Below are 16,868 nucleotides of genomic sequence, written 5' to 3' on the forward strand. Positions count from 1 at the left end.
CTGAGGACTGGTATTTTGCTGTGCTACCTGAAGCTTAGAGGGCTCTGAGACAGGCAGAGGCGTGGTTTACAATTCGAGAAGGCCTTGTAAAATAGGCTATTGAGTTAAAGCAGCTTTCTTTGCGGCTTGGTCCGCTCGGGTATTTCCCTGTGATATTTCATCTGCTGCATTGTTGTGTGCCTCACGTCTGATAATTGCTAGCTGCTTAGGCAGTTGCATGGCGTCGGGAAGTTTCAATACTACTGGTGTATTTTAATGGACCTTCCCGCTGAGGTACTGAAACCCCAAATTTTCCATATTTGGACAAAATCATGCACTACCCCAAAGGCGTAACGAGAGTACGTATATATATTAGCCACCTGCTTCCTTACGGCATCATGTAGACGGTAATCCTGGATAAACTGACGACAGTAGCCGACCATTCCCAGGAAGGAAAGGACTTCATTCTTCGTCTTAGGCGGCGGTAATCGAAAAATGGCCTGTACTCGGTTCAGCCCTACCGCTCGAAATCCAGTCTTCAAGCGGAAACCAAGGTATTTCACGTGTGACTGGCAGAATTGTAGCTTCGATCTTGACACGCGAAGTCCGCGAGGGCCTAGAAATTGGAGCAAAGTTGTCGAGTCTTTTAGTAGAAGACGCTACTAAGAGATCATCAGCATATTGTAGCAAAGTATATTCTCCTCCCAGTTGACACTCGTCCAAATTGTGCTTAACCACTGCGGCATACACGACTGAGCTTTCGGTGTACCTCTGGGATAATCGAGTCCAAGTATATTGCTGTCATTTATAAGTAAAGGCAAACAAATATTGGACATCTGGATGGAAGGGGTTGGAGAAAAAGGCGGAACACAGTATACACTTTAGCATCGGCGGGAATGGACGGCAGAATCATATTGACATCATGTACTACAACTGGAGCTATTGGAATCACAATATTATTGACGGCGTTGAGTCTTGCAGAATACTCAACTCTGTGTCGTCTGACTTCAGGTATGGACAGTATGGGTGTGTTACAGGGGCTAACAGTAGCTGTGAGATCCCCTTGTTGGAGCAGTGAATCTATCACGAGGGCCATGCCCTCTTCTGTCTCAGGGGCCACTCGGTATTGTCTGATATATGGTAAGACTGCATTCATTTTCAGTGTGACACAATGATCTCTTACAGCTAGTATCATGCCCACATGCGTCTTGTTTAGAACCCATAGTTTTGCGTATATTGCTTCTAATACCAGAGGGTCTGCTGGACTTGGTGTTTCGGATAGCTGCTGTCTGAAGAGGAAGGTAGGAAATACAGGACATATATACTCGTCCCTCTTCAGGCCCAAACCAGTCTAATTCCTTTGTTCGGTCTATGCTTGTTGCTGATTGAAATCGTTTCATCATTGGACCTATTTGTTTTGTGTGGTGAGGCGAGCGTATAGCAATGATTAAATGAGGTACTGAATCTGTCTCCTGACGAGACAGGGGCCGCTGCTCCTCAGTTAAGTATACCGGAATACCCAAACCTTCCTTTCCGAAGTAGAGATAATGTTGCGGGTATATTTCGCTCCTCTGTCCCTCAAAAGTGAATTCCCTCTGTCTGTACTGCGGGTCATCATCTCCAGCATACCAGGCGTACAGTGCAATCTGGAGCTATACTGCACTATCTGCAGCTAGCAAGACAAGGCGTCAATGCATTCCGTGGGCATCCTCTTCTTCAGGGCCTGACCTATTCGAGTTAGCACTTCGAGGAAGGGGTTACTTTCCAGCTCCCAGCAGTATAGCATACAATTCTGGGCAATTTTAGGTTCAATAAGCAAAGAGGTCAACTAGTGTATACTGGGGGAAGACACTTTCATATACATGCCCTGAGGGGCACAGTAAATTGTAGCTCCTAACTTACAAAGAGCTTGGCGTCCTAATAGAGGCAAGGGAGTGGTCTCGGAGACTATTAGGGTCCAGAAGAAGAAGAAGAAGAAGAAGAAGAAGAAGAAGAAGAAGAAGAAGAAGAAGAAGAAGAAGAAGAAGAAGAAGAAGAAGAAGAAGAAGAAGAAGAAGAAGAAGAAGAAGAAGAAAGCTCTTAACTCCGAGTGGAATCATTGGACGCAGTCGTGACTGCATTTTTTTGGCAGGCTTCCTTATTTTTATGAGGCCGAGTTGCTTGCTCCACGGATGGAAAGCGTGCAAGGGCGGCGGCTGCATTGGAACTCGGGAGCCTTCGCTCCGAATTGCGGCTCTGATGTCACCACGTAACCATTCTGCGGATTATCACCCAGAGTCAGGGCAATCTTTCCCGATAGGTTAAGTTAATGAAGTCCATGAGCTCAGCATGCGTGCAGGTGGCAGCGCCAATGCAGTCGTCGATGTAGCGAAGGAAAAGAGGTTTCCCCACTCCTCTTTTTCTGTTTTTCTCTCTCTCTGCCCATCACTCTGCCTGTTCTTCATCTCTCTCTGGTGCTCCCCTTCCCCTTTCTTTCTCTCTAGGCCTCCCATCCCATTATCCTTTCCCTTCCCCAGCTCTGTATCCCTTTTGTCAATCAGTTATCCAGCTATCAGCTTCACCCACCCCCGCCGGTCTTCTCCTATCTTTTCGCATTTCCCCTCCCCCCCCACTATTTTAAAATTTCTTACTATCTCTTCTTTTGGTTAGTCCTGACGAAGGATCTCGGCCCGAACCGTCGACAGTGCTTGTCCCTACCGATGCACCCTAGCCTGCTGCGTTCCACCAGCACTTTTTGTGTGTGTTGCTCTCTCCCCTCTCAATTTGTTCTGCTGGCCTTGCGTGTTCCCTGCAGGGGTTGCTCCGACATTCCGTAGCCCGATGCCCCCTTTCCCCACGTTTCCTGCATATGTCCTGGGAATCCCTTCTTTGACCTTGAGTCTGCTTCTTTTTTCAATTACCCCTTCCCTGCTCTTGCTGGTAAAATCGTGTCGTGTGGGGCAATCCCGGGGGCCAACAAATAGTCCTTCCCGATCCATATTCACCCGCGTGGTGAGTATTTCCGCCCAAGGCTTAGCCTGCCAATTCAAAGCCATCATTAAAAAAAAAATCTGCGCTTGATGGGGCAGCATGCAATTAAGCAAAGTTTGTAATGCCAGTGGTCCGTTGTCCCCCAAGGGCACACCTGCATATTCTTCCCACGTATTCCGAAATCGGGATATAAAATCAGGGGTGTCCTCATCCATCTTGTGCTGGCATCGAATCACCTCCACTGAATCCTCATGTCTTTGTGCTGCCCTCATGATGGCGATCTTACCCCTATTCTGTAACCACTGCTCTAGTGATTCATTTCCTTGAGGTACTTGCATATCATCTGTCCGATAATCCACATTCGCTCCAGATGTGACCGGTAAGGTATATCTTGGTGCCACCCAAGAGCTGCCATAAGCACATCTCAACAGAATTCGTACGTCACCTGGCAAGAGGTGCCACAGGGAGCAGTGCTGGGTCCATTGTTATTTGCCATTTATATCATTGATCTGGATGATCATGTGGTAAACCGTATCAGCAAATTTGCTGATGATAAAAAAGATTGGAGGTGTAGTGGACAGTGAGGTAGGGTTTCAAAGCTTGCAGAGGGATCTGGACCAGCTGGAAAAATGGGCTGAAAATGGCATATGGAGTTTAATACAGACAAGTGTGAGGTATTGCACATGTGTGAGGTATTGCACTTTGCAAGGAAAAAGCAAGGTAGAACATACAAGGTAAATGGTAGGAAACTGAGGAGTGCAGTAGAACAGAAGGATCTGGGAATGTAGATTAAAAAAACGTGGCGTCACAGGTAGATAGGGTCGTAATGACAGCTTTTGGGACATTGGATTTTATACATTAAATTATTGAGTATAAGAGTTGGAATAGTATGTTGAGGTTGTGTAAGACATTGGTGAGGCCGAATTTGGAGTATTGTGCGCAGTTTTGGTCACCTAATTATAGGGAGGCTATTAATAAGGTTGAAAGAGTGAAGAGAAGGTTTACAAGGGTGTTGCCAGGACTTGCGAAACTGAGTTACAGATGTTACGTACCCGTGACACGTGACAGTGGTACCCTTGTCACGTGACTGGGGTTGAAGTTATACTGGACTTGAGGTAATGGTCTTGTGATGGAGGAGTGATGTCATTTTCCCGCCAGTAGAGGTCATGTGACAGGTTTTTTTTACAGGGTATAAACGGAAGACCCACCCTGTCACGTGGGGCAGTTCGTGGCGGGATTTGCCAAGCTGACTTCATGTCCCTGCGTGATTTATTGTGATGACGCAGTTTAGTTGAAAAATGTAGTTTTATATAATGCCTAAAGTTTAAAAGTTCATTGCCAGCGGGTTTCCTTGCTGTGGAGAGTGAAAATAAAAGTTTGGAAGATAAAACTCGAGGAGAATCGATTTTCGACGGTGGATTGGTCTCCACCTTATTTGATCCTCATTCGGAAGGATTTCGTTGACTGTTCTCGTGTTAATCTCCGCTGAGATAGCGGGAGATTGAGGACAGAGTGTGGAAGAAGAGGTTAGTGCCATTAAACCATTACGTTTTAAAAAATTCTTCGTGGAAAAGTTCGACGCCGGGGAATCGAAGGACAATGACGTGGAAGAGAATTTAAATCGCTTTAAAAAGTCTCTCCTTTTAAAAGGACTGTGAGCTTTTGAACTTTCGGCATACCGCTTTAAAAAAACTGTTTACTTTCGGCATACCGCTTTAAAGAACTGTTTTTTTCAATACCGCTTTAAGAACTGTTTGAATTGCAGCGCTATTAAGAACTGTGAATGTGTCGCACAGCAGCTGAGTTCCGGTTACGTTTGGGTTTGTTTTCAGTGTTTAATAAACTGTTATTTGTTATAAAAACCCTTGCCTAACTCATCTATATTTATTGTTGCCTGAATACGTAACACAGAGCAAAGTTTAATAGGTTAGGACTTTATGCCCTGGAGCGTAGAAGAGTGAGGGGAGATTTGATAAAGGGTTAAACTGGACGGGATCGATACTTTTAACGCAGCACGATCAGAGCGTCTGAGGTGCCTATAAAAGATAGTTCCATGTCCATTGGGGCATGTCACTCGAAGTCTTCCTTATCCATGCCCAAGAATTCCGTTAAACTTGGCAGCCAAGGAAAATAGAACTGGGATATGAAAGTAAACGTGCGAAACATAAGCCGGTGATCGGAAAGAAACACATAACAGTAAAACACAAACGTTTGAAGAGCTGACGAGGAGGCCGCGAAGTTAAGGCAATGGACTGCTAAATGTAAATGTAAAGTCGTGACAGTTTTATTTGGGGAATGATGTATTGAAGTTATCACTTATTAGAATTCCGAGCCTCCACCTTTTGTTATACAGAGTGCTGGAAATCATGAAAATCAACGTTTTTCTATTAAAGCTTGCTAATAAATTTGGCAATAATACCAGAAGATATAGATGCAGAATTCAGCCATTCCGTCCATTCCATCATGGCTGATATATTATCTCTCTCAATGCCGTTCTCCTGCCTTCTCGCCGTCACCTTTGACACGCTTCATAATCAAGAAAATGTCAATCTCCACTTAAAATGGGATTGTATTTAGAGCCGAGAGGTAATGTTACAGCCTTAAAGGACCCTGGTCTGACCCAACTTGGAGTACTGTACTCAGTTCTGGTCACCTCACTACAGGAAGGATGTTGAAACTGTAGAAAGGATGCAGAGGAGATTTAGAAGGATGTTGCCTGGATTGGCTTGCATGCCTTATGAGAATAGTTTGAGTGAACTCGGCCTTTTCTTCTTGGAGCGACGGAGGATGACAGGTGACCCGATTGAGGTGTACAAGATGATGAGAGGCATTGATCTGTGGCTAGTCAGAGGCTGAAATGGCTAGCACGACAGGGCACAGTTTTAAGGTGCTTGGAAGTATGTACAGAGGAGATGTCAGGTTTAGGGTTTTTTTTTCGCAGAGAGTGGTGAGTGCATGGAATGGGCTGCCGGCGACGGTGGTGGAGGCGGATATAAAAATGTATTTTAAGAGCCTCCTGGATAGGTACATGAAGCTTAGAAAAATATTGGGCTATATGTAGCACCAGGTAATTTCTAAATTATAGAAATGTTCGGCACAGGTATGTGGGCCGAAAGGCATGTATTGTGCTGTAGGTATTCTATGTTTCTAAAAAACATAACCATTCAGTTGGCTCCACAGATATCCCCCCAATGAACTCCACATATCCATAATCTTCGGGTGACAAAACGTCATTCTCATCCCTGTACTAAAGGGAGTCCTAATATTCTGAGGTTGTGCTCTGTTGACTCTAAACTCACGCACAATTGGAAAATCCTTTCCATGTCCAGTCTACCTAGGCCTTTCAATATTTGATAGGTTTCAATGAAAACCCTAACTCCTTCGTCTAAACTCCAACGAGTACAGGGTCAGAGTCATAAAACGATCCTCAGACATTAAAGCTGTCATTCCGGGATCATTCTCGTCACCGTCGTCTGGACCCTTTCCAATGCCAGGGCATCAGTTTTTAGATAAGGGACACAGACTGTTCATCTTGTTCCAGGCGCGGTCTGACCAATGCATTATACAGACTCAACATTACAGCCTCACTCTTGTACTCTGGTTCTCTCCAAATGAATGTTGGCATTGCATTTGTCGTCCTTACTACCAGCTCAGCCTGCGTTTACCCTTTCGGCAATCCTGCACAGGGTCTCCCAATTGTCTTTGCACCTTCCATATTTGAATTTATTTCCCGTTTAGAACTTAAGTCTACGCCTTCAACCAAGTGCATACCCATTCAAATCCCGGCACGATGTTACATCTGAAAATCTGTTGCCGAGTATGTTCTCGTCATGCGATACAGTGGCATGCAAATGCTTGGGCACCCTGTTCAAAATTTCTATTACTGTGATTAGCTAAGCGAGTGAAAGATGACCTGAAATTGAAAAGGCATAAAGTTAAAGATGACACATTTTTTAAATATTTTAAGCAATATTACTTAAAAAAAATCCTACTTTTACAGTTTCAAAATAACAAAAAATGAAAAGGGCCCGAAGCAAAAGTTTGGGCACCATGCATGGTCAGTACTTACTAACACCCCCTTTGTCAAGTATCACAGCTTGTGAACGCTTTTAGTAGCCAGCTAAGAGTCTTTCAATTCTTGTTTGCGGGATTTTCGCCCATTCCTCCTTGCAAAAGTTTTCTAGTTCTGTGCGATCCTTGGACCGTCTTGCATGCACTGCTATTTGAGGTCCATCCGCAGATTTTCGATGACGTTTAGGTCGGGTGACTGTGAGGGCCTATGCAAATCCTTCAGCTTGCGCCTCCTGAAGTAGTCCATTGTGGATTTTGAGGTGTGTTTAAGACGCCGGCTGTTGGCGTAGTGGCATCAGCGCTGGACTATGGGGCGAATGGTCCAGAGTTCGAATCTGCCATTTCTTAATTACACTAGGAACTGAGAAAACAGCTGTCTGAAAACGCTTTGCTATCTTCATATAGCTTTCTTCTGCTTTGTGGGAATCATTTATTTTAATTTTCCGAGTGCTATACAGCTGCTTAGAGAAGCATATGGCTGCTGATTGTTGGGACACGATTAGAGGAAACAGGGTATTTATAAAGCTTTGAAATTTGCATCACTTGGCTTTTCCTAACGATAATTATAAACAAGCGATAGCACAGACGAGCTAATTAAGGTCTGAGACCTTTGTAAAAAGTTATCTGAGAGCTCAAATCTTTGGGTTGTCCAAACATATGCATGGTGCTCTTTTCATTCTTTTCACTCTAAATTTGTACAAAACAAAAAGCAATACACTAATCTTGCTTAAAATGTTGAAAAGAATGTTTCATCTTTAACTTTATGACTACTCACTGAACTATTCAGAGTGACACAATCTTTGACCGGGGCTGCCCGAACATTTGCATGCCTCTGGACATGAGGCACAATATCCGGACCGAAAAATCACAAAACCTCCAATGTTGCCGTGGAATTTTGCATGCAAACTCGTGACTGGTGAGCAGGACAAGTTACCACTGTCAATATACCATCCATCTGTTACTTGACGTACAATGGCGAGGTGTTATTTTTCTCCTGGACTCCACCGATATCCCAGGATACATTTTCACTGATCATTTTTCAGTGGCATACATTTCAATCTTTACAAATCCACTGTGGGGATCCTGGAGTAAAGCATCTCTGGTAATTACGTTGCCGAAATGTTAAGCAATATAATTGTGGCCGGTTTGATCAGAATGACAGACCGTAAGGTTTTAATAAGGTGATAGAGTTAAGAGTGTAGCCGGGGAAAGATCGGGAGTTATTTCAGAGTAACTCTACACGTTTGCGGAAGAACCTCCACAGCCAGTTGCTGACCTTTATGCAGGCGTGGGATATTTCGCCCATGTATGAATTTTACATGGAATCACAACAACTTCGATATATTGAAAAGGGCCGTGATCCCAACTCTGTACGGATATGCGATCTCCCATTGTCACCTCTTCCCAAAATAGATAGTGCCACAGTACCCCGTTTTCTTGTGCTACATTACCTTCATTATACAGGAAGGTATAATACATCAGATGATTATACATCAGAAACCCGATGTCAGCGTTGTGATCAGACCTTCCTCATAGGATCTTTAACAGGATCGGAATGTGCGATGCCAGTAGTAAGAAATTTGACTTCTGTCTGCGCTGCAATATCACCGGAAGATCGCAGATTCGAGTCCTGAAGTATTACGTGTTGATGTTACCAACTGTTTCCACCGCCGCAAACAAATATTTGCGCGTCTGACATGGGGTGGCTGTGATGTTGCTCGCGACGGAGAAAACAAAGATTTCGCCGTTGATGGAGAATACGATCAGATGTCTGTATGGTGAGACGAGGAAGGAGTGGAATACAGGGGGGGGAGGGAAAAAGAAAGCGATTTAACATTTGACGGTAGGTTTGAAATTTTGCAGCACATGGTTATTCTTCCTGATGTTTTTTTGGACGGAAACTTCTGAGATGCGAGCTCCGTTGAAACCACAATGCATCCTCATGCGACAATACATGACAATAGGGTTGAAGGCTAATTCTCCCGTTACGCAGTGTACGTTATCCACGAACCTCCTTAGGTTTAAATCCGTTTATGTTCTCCGCTAAATTATATATAATTACTAATAATTCTTCTTTCTTTAATTTACCTTTGCCAGGTTTGAAACACAATGCGCTACTGATAGAAAAGCGAATGTTGATTATAATTACACATGGATGACAATACACTTGAACACAAACTGAAAAATTGAGACTCAAGTTCATTTGAAGTACTGAAGCCCAAACAATGTTTCTGCCCGGGATTGAACTGGGGACCTTTCGCGTGTGAAGCGAACGTGATAACCACTACACCACAGAAACCCTGCAAAGCGCTCAATGTTCTGCGCTATTGAGCAATGACCTGAGACATCCCCTCCCCGCCCTGCTCTGAAGTACAGCAATAAGTACAAAGCATTGTCCACCGTTCCTTTCCGTTTTCAGTGACAAGTATTAAACTTATGCACCATATACAGAGATAGGTATTAACAATTTGCTGTGGGGTGTTGGTTAAGGAGCGACATGTAACAGTTAACTGAACTATGTTGCATATATGAGGCAAGGAATTAACACAACTTCGGTACTCTAGCTTCCAGCAGTCTACACAGGGTGGTGCTCCGGCCCACCTGCTAAATTTAACAGTACCTTTAAGATTTTTCACCCTGTCTCTCTCGTCCGTTCTCATCACCACAGATTACAATTAATTGAAGCAAGTGAGTGAACCAGGTGCCGATACATTTATAAACAACAGGACGCGTTACAAGCCAGGGTTACTTGTGAGATGATGCCAGCTGTATGGTAACGAATCACAGCCAATCGTCCCACCGAGTCCGCACTGACACCAGACACACCACCACACTGATATTTCATTAATGATCGCAACCAGACCAAGACATTAACGGCCAATTAAACGACCTACTGTGAACGAAAATTATATTGGTAACCACAGCCTTCAGGAACGGAGCGGCAAGTCGATCAGCTCTGAGGTCGCGGTGGAGTGATCTCTCTCCAGCCGGAAGGACGTCAGTAGAATCAAGGGCGGTGTCGTCTCTTTAACAGAGGCTTGGTGAACTCTGGACATGTGAGAATTATTTTAGAGAGAGAGAGAGAGAGAGAGAGAGAGAGAGAGAGATATCAACATCCCGATACCATTTGCGGCCATTGAGGCTACGATCAATATCTATTTTTTCGCGTGTGCCTAAAACAATTCGCCGAAGCAAGTAAATATTGAGTTTATTCGACAGCACAACAAACCAAGGTGAGGTGTAATTAGAAGGTTTCTGAAGCATGGTTTCAGGAAGGGTAGGATTCGTTGCTTCGCCATTTGGTTAATTGAACTAAGAAGACAGGAAGGTGGGTTACGCGTGATGCCTTGATTCAGCAAATGAACCATCTGCTCAGACACCTTCAACAACGGGAAGTGAGGCTACGCGTGTTGAACTAAAGAACCAAACAGAGAGATTGTCTGTAGCCCTGCGGGCACATGCCTTTTAGTGAATAAGGGAGGATCTCCTGCAACGCTTGTAAACTCACACGCGCCTTCTCAGATCAAAATCAATGGTGCATCGATTCGAAGTTAAACACAAATAATAAGCGGGGTGTCTCAGAAGCACAAAATCAAATGTAACATTTCAGTGGAATGCTCAGCTTGAGAGTCGTCAAGTCACCCGGGCGTTGCAAGCATTAAAAATCACAAGTGCTCCAGGTGAGGCTCGAACTCACAGCCTCGGCATTTCTCCGCCGTGTACTGTCATATAAGTACCGCGCGCTGACCGATTGCGCCACTAGAGCCCACTGCTGCGAATGCGAGTTTTTACATATGGAAAGAAAATTTAGAAGAAATTTACAGATATCATAGAACATAGAGCTTCAATATGTACAGCGCGTGAAAGGCCGTTCGGCCCACAATGTATTGCCATACCAGCTAAAAAGCAAAACAAAGACAGTCAAATTCTAAACCCTCCTTCCTACCATGTCCATATCCCTCGATCTTCCTTACATCCATGTGCATATCGAGTCAGCAAATGTGCACATCAAATACCACCTATAAATTTGCTGATAATGCAAACGTTGTTGGTCGAATCTGAGATGGAGACGAGAGGGCGAATAGGGGCAAAATATGTCAATGAGTGGTGTCGCAGCAGCAACATTGTAACGAACGTCAGAAAGACGAAAAAGCTTAATGTGGACTTCAGGAAGTAGAGAGACACCAATCCTCATCGAGGGATCAAAAGGGGAGGGAGTAAGCAATTTCAAGTTCATGGGTGTTAAGATCTCTGAGGCCTTAACCTGGTCCCAACAAATCGATACGGTTATAAAGAAGGCAAGATAGTGACTATAGAGTACTTCATTAGGAGATTAACGAATACACTAAAAAAAACAAACAGACTTCTGGAGAGCATTCTGACAGTCTGCATCACAGTCTGGTATGGGGGGTGGTGGGAGGTGTTGCTACTCTACCGGAAGGGAAGATGGGGAGCCTTATGATCACGCCGATGTAAGCAGAGAGCTATGGATGGTGGAGAAAAAGTGAGCACTCGCTACTCAGTAGGCGAAAGTTAAGTGCAGACTTTCCATTAGTGCAGGTGGCAGGCAACAATTTCAGTCTGATACTCAAAGGAACAGAGCAATCCAACCATTCTCCGGCCAAATGTAGCGTCCAGACTTGGATGGCAGTCTTTGTTATGTTGGAAAAATGACGCTGGAGCTTTTCCCTGGTGGGGAACTGAAGGGTCCTTGATGCTAATCTTCATGCTCTCTTGAATCTTTCGTTGCACGTTGTTACTCTGTGCGTTCAGACGCCACATTAGGGCAGAAACTTGAGTTTTCATTTTAGTTGATTATCAGTGATTCTCAGCCATCATGTGAACCTTCACTTACCTTTTGCGCTCTAGGTCCCTCCAATAATATGCCATCAACGCCGTTAAATCTGGGCCACCAAGTGAGAGATTGCTAGTTACCGACACGCTAGCTAATGGCTCATGACATTCAGTCTGCCTTTGAAAATCGGTCCAGTAAGACTGAGAAAATAATCATTTCACAAACTCCACAAGTGTTTCTCATTGATACTCTCCTTGTGAACTCTGCTGGGTCAAATTCGCAATAGCTGACACAGCAGCATATAGTTAGACCGATGAACGGACAAAAACAGACAGGAGAGGGCAGCCAGCCAGATAGATGAAAAGAAAGAAAGAAAGAAAGAAAGAAAGAAAGAAAGAAAGAAAGAAAGAAAGAAAGAAAGAAAGAAAGAAAGAAAGAAACACATAGACTGTTATGCAGACGAGAAATACTCAGTGATGAAGATTCTTACTCTGGAATGAAGATTCTTACTGGAGGATGGAGATTCTTTGGGATGGATATTCTTACTCAGCGTGGTTTAATCAGATGCGAGAAAGGGGCACGGCATCGTCATAGAAGCAGCGAGAGGGCAGCTCAGCCGGTGCAAGAACAAAAGACATCGCAGTTCATCCCGAATCCTTGCAAGCCGGTCATGGTTGATGATCAGATGTCCTCTTTGCTCTGCCTCGCGATGCCAGTGGAGAATGCCGGAGGCAGGGAAAATAGTTGTGAGGTCAGTGGAATGAGTTTCACCAGAAAACGCAGGATCAGCCATGTGGTCTGTACACAAGTATTCCGGAGACCGTGCACCCAAGCCCGGTGATTCTTTGTTCTAATGTGGAAGCGACAGTTTTGTGAATAATGAAAATGCAGCAGCATGGGTCGCAGAGTGGTGACGAAATCGCTGCGACAGATGCCTACATCTGAGGGAGCTCAACACCTTCCGCTAACGTCAGTTAAAACTTACAGTTCCAATAAACCTATAACTTCATATTAGATACCCCTGATATGGAGAAGTAGTTAACACTAATGAACAATAGTATGTCTCTAATTATTTTAAAACTTCCTTTTGAACGTCTTCTTCTTCCTCCATTTCAAGAATTGAATGCTAGATTCTCTCTGATATCTGAAATGTTTCATGTTCGGCAACTTCCTGGTGAAACCTTTCTGCAGCGGTTTCACTGCAATCACATCCAAACATTATGATACTCTGATTAGACCATAATTATATGGCACTGCATCATGACCTTTCCGGTTCGTGAAGGCAGGTATTCGGAATGTGTTGAAATGCACATTATTCTACCCGTTCTCTACCTTCATTCATGTTTGAAATCCCATTCCCTTCCCCTTCTCTACATCAGCAGGTAAGAACCCATTCATTCTTTGTCAATATCCCAACCCAACTCATCCATGGAAGGTAATGACCTCAATAGTGACCCCTGTTTGCCCGTCGATGACCATTTGCCAGTATTTCATCTGCTTTTATGTCACAGCCTCGTTCGACAATTGCAGTTCAACCTCGAAGAGCTCTCGCGCATTTTCAGACGTGATTCGCCTGCCATTACAGCATGAAACTAACGTCTCCAGTTCATTCCATTCCATGGATCGGCCATGCGCATTTGGTAATTTATGATTCGTTTTCGTCAGTGTACGTCACGTGAAAGGTGTTCGTTCAAGGTCTGAAACAGAAACAAACAGACTTGTGCAGTGAAGGAGAATCAAGATAACGATCACCCTCGGACTTTAGGTCAAGAGTAAATGTGTCCATTTTCAAGATGGAGGTTGTGGGGCTATGAAAGGTAAGTTAAACTATGGCGTGTGAAATACTGGTGGCTCTTTAGGGTTTTATCGTACTAGGACGAGAAAGGAACCAGGTTATCACCATGGAAAAATGGAGCGGGCAGTTCAGTCGGTATAAGAGATTTGTGCTTCCATACCAGATCACGATGCGGTCTGTCAGATATTCTCCAGTATACACCCGTAGATGTTAATATGAGTTTTGGATGACATCACTAATCTGCACGAACTGAGATAGTACAGGTTGTAAATGCTGGTAAACCTTTCCAAAACACTGCTAACAAATGCTGCTCCTCTGGGCCTCTACACGAACAATTCCAGTCAATATTTAGGTAATTATAGCCGAGCTGCAAACTACTCTGGTGTCCTTACAATTTCCATAAGTTGGTTGCATGTATTTATTTCTCTCCTGCTAGCATCTCAAAAATCTTTGGAAATTGAAGCACATAACATCTCAGGAACCCCCCCCCCCTCCCCCCATGAACTCTGCGTTACATCTCGAAAGCTGCCCAGAGGGAGGTAGGTGATTGATAGTGTCGATGAATCCCAGTGTCAGTGTTGCACAGGGTGGAGTACAGTGCTGAGTGTGCAAAGGTCTATGTGGTCAATTCACAATGTTCAGAGTTGTATAGGTCTGTGTCCTGGTTTTGAAAATCTGGATTTTGTAAAGTTCATTATCTACGCAACCAGCTGCTGTATGTTCTTGTACAGGCTCGTATGCACGACATGTTTATATGATGGTTACACCCTCCTCTTTCTCAACGCGCTGAGTAGAAACAGAGTTTGCTTTCTGATTATCCACCTCCCTGCGGTGCCGTGCTGGAGCTACACTGGTCAGTGTACATAAAGTTCAGAGCTGGTTTGCACAGCTGGTGTTCCTGTGGTGGTGCAGGTCGCTGGTGTACTCAGCGGGCTGAGAATGATCGGCTCTGAATGCACAGTGAAATGTGGGGTTGTTCGTGTCTTTACCTCTTCAGCAAATATGAGCCTTCACAGAGCAGTGTTGCGTTTATTGGGATTCGTGTTCCTCCATTTTGGTGCCCCAGCAGTCCAGAGCTGGTGATGTTTATCGATCAGAGTTACAGTACAAACCTGTTCTGTATTATCAATGTTATATATGATCAATCTCGGCACTTGTATTAGACTCTTGTGCTGGCCTGTACAAACACTGGCCAGAGCTGTGCTCTGGCAGCTCTGTCTGCTTGTTTGCAGTGCCATTGCGTTTAGAGAAGGGTGTTCTTGTTACACAAACTAATCTTGTATATCGTGCCCACTGTCCCGTTCCTGCAGCTCGGCAGGTTAATTCTCCCGGAGGATCTGACCACCTTAGCTCTGAACACTCTAATTGGTTGTTCCCAGCACCCATGCAGGAATTTCCCAGATGTAAACGACAGTCAGGGTCGAAATAACAATTTCATCACATGCCCACTGGGCTTCAAATCATTGACCAATATACATTAAACAGTACAGTACAGGAATAGACCTCCACACTCTTCCCCAGCTCACTGTGTGTGTGCTGTCAATGATGACAATTTAAGCTGCATATGTGCCTGCATGTGGTCCGTGTCCCCCACAGTTATGCTCCTTGATCGAACACCACCTCCTCCGTAATATCACCATACGAGCTTTCTGATCTCATTCTTCCTTCTCTGTCACTGTCTCTCTTCCTCTCGCGCTCTCTCTCCCAAGCTATCTCTCGCAATGCCTCTTCCTCTTTTCCCCTCTCTCAGGTATCTCCTTTACAACCCTCCTCTTTCTCTCTTTCTATCACTCTACTCTCCTATATTTATTTTTCTCTCTCCTGCAGTTAAAAGTTAAAGCAATTTTGTTCCATCTTAATCTGTAAAATGTTGAATTTCCCCATGGGGATGAATAAAGTATCTATCTATCTATCTATCTATCTATCTATCTATCTATCTATCTATCTATCTATCTAAAACTTCTGTTGCTGGAAGATAGTTGAAGAACCTACAGTTAAAGAAAGCGGAGAAAACAAGAGTGCAAGAGGAAAGGAAAGCGCGAGTTATTACGGGAGCAGGAGTGGTTGGTACCGACGGAAATATGCTCCAGGATCAGGTAGTTTTGTCAGAACCAGAAGACTGAGGGTGACAGGTTCGCCTGAAAATTATAAAGGTGGGAGGTGAGTGAGTGCAAAGGTGATTTCGGTGTAAATTTATAAAGAGTCAACCTCTCGGGTTGACACTCTTTATCAAGACTCTGATCTTGGGTGCGCTGTTTGTTTTGTAACTGTGATCATCACATTGTTTCATTGTATACACAAGGCGGGTTGCAGAATAGGGAGCAAGAAGACAGCCGAATTATAAATCTTCATGTCATTCATTTCTGACGTTTCATGAGCTTCAACACAGGATTCCACGGGTATCTCACCGCATTCCTTAGTTCCTCCCGGAATTTGCTCTGGGTCAGGACGTAAATGAATGTATTAGAACAGGAACTGAGTATCTGCAGCATTCTGTATGTCGTTTCTGTGATTTAACGGGGTTCAGTGACAGAATAAGCAACACTCTTTGAAATCGTTTGATAGATATAAAATATCACTTGTGTTACCCACAACAATATGAAACTACCGGTAATGCTGAAGAGCAAAGCGATAGATTTCCGTCGGTTCTTCATCTCCCGGTCCTTCTCATTCTCTGCACTCTTTTGTCTCCGGAGCGCACTGCGGGCTTGACTAGCCGCTAGAATCCGGTTGGCAGTCAAAATATTGAACAACAAAATCAGAAAGAAATGGGACATAAGGTGTACAAATGCGGTGAAGAATCGCAAACTCAGCCCATGAGAGAGAGTTTCTATAGCTTGGTGTCAGAACACAATACCAGGGAACACTATTAATTATTACCTTATGTTCCGATGCAAATTCCCAGGGAACACTCTCCAAACAGGCCAGCACACTTACTGCTCCGATAAACACAACCGCCGTTCTCTCTGTGCAATATTTTATTTTCAGCTTGTCACAGCAAATAGCCACAAATCGACCGACGGTGAAAGCGACAGTCAGACAGACAGAGGTCGCTTTACTCGCAAAAATCAACCAGAAATGGAGTTTACACACAGGAGTGATGATCAGGAATGATTGGGGAAAATAATACCAAGCAGTCCACCTCAGCAGCGGATCGGAGATAACGACCAGGAGATCGGTCACGGCCATTCCCACCATGTAGCGAGTGACACATTTGGAGAGACCGCACTTTCCCCGATACAGGCTTGCAATCGTCAT

General features: G+C 44.3%; 2 non-coding genes across 2 annotated transcripts; both read right to left on the reverse strand.

Moving 5' to 3' along the window:
- Positions 1 to 9,246: 9,246 nt before the first annotated feature.
- trnav-cac (transfer RNA valine (anticodon CAC)) lies at positions 9,247 to 9,319 on the reverse strand. Its single transcript has one exon. It is a non-coding gene; the product is annotated as a tRNA-Val (tRNA).
- A 1,373-nt stretch (positions 9,320 to 10,692) lies between these two features.
- Positions 10,693 to 10,786, reverse strand: trnai-uau (transfer RNA isoleucine (anticodon UAU)). Its single transcript has 2 exons — positions 10,749 to 10,786; positions 10,693 to 10,728 (listed from the first exon to the last, which is right to left on the reverse strand). It is a non-coding gene; the product is annotated as a tRNA-Ile (tRNA).
- Between the last annotated feature and the right edge of the window lie 6,082 nt (positions 10,787 to 16,868).

This window comes from Hemitrygon akajei, unplaced genomic scaffold (assembly GCF_048418815.1).
Source record: "Hemitrygon akajei unplaced genomic scaffold, sHemAka1.3 Scf000140, whole genome shotgun sequence".
In the NCBI taxonomy this organism is placed as follows: Eukaryota; Metazoa; Chordata; class Chondrichthyes; order Myliobatiformes; family Dasyatidae; genus Hemitrygon; species Hemitrygon akajei.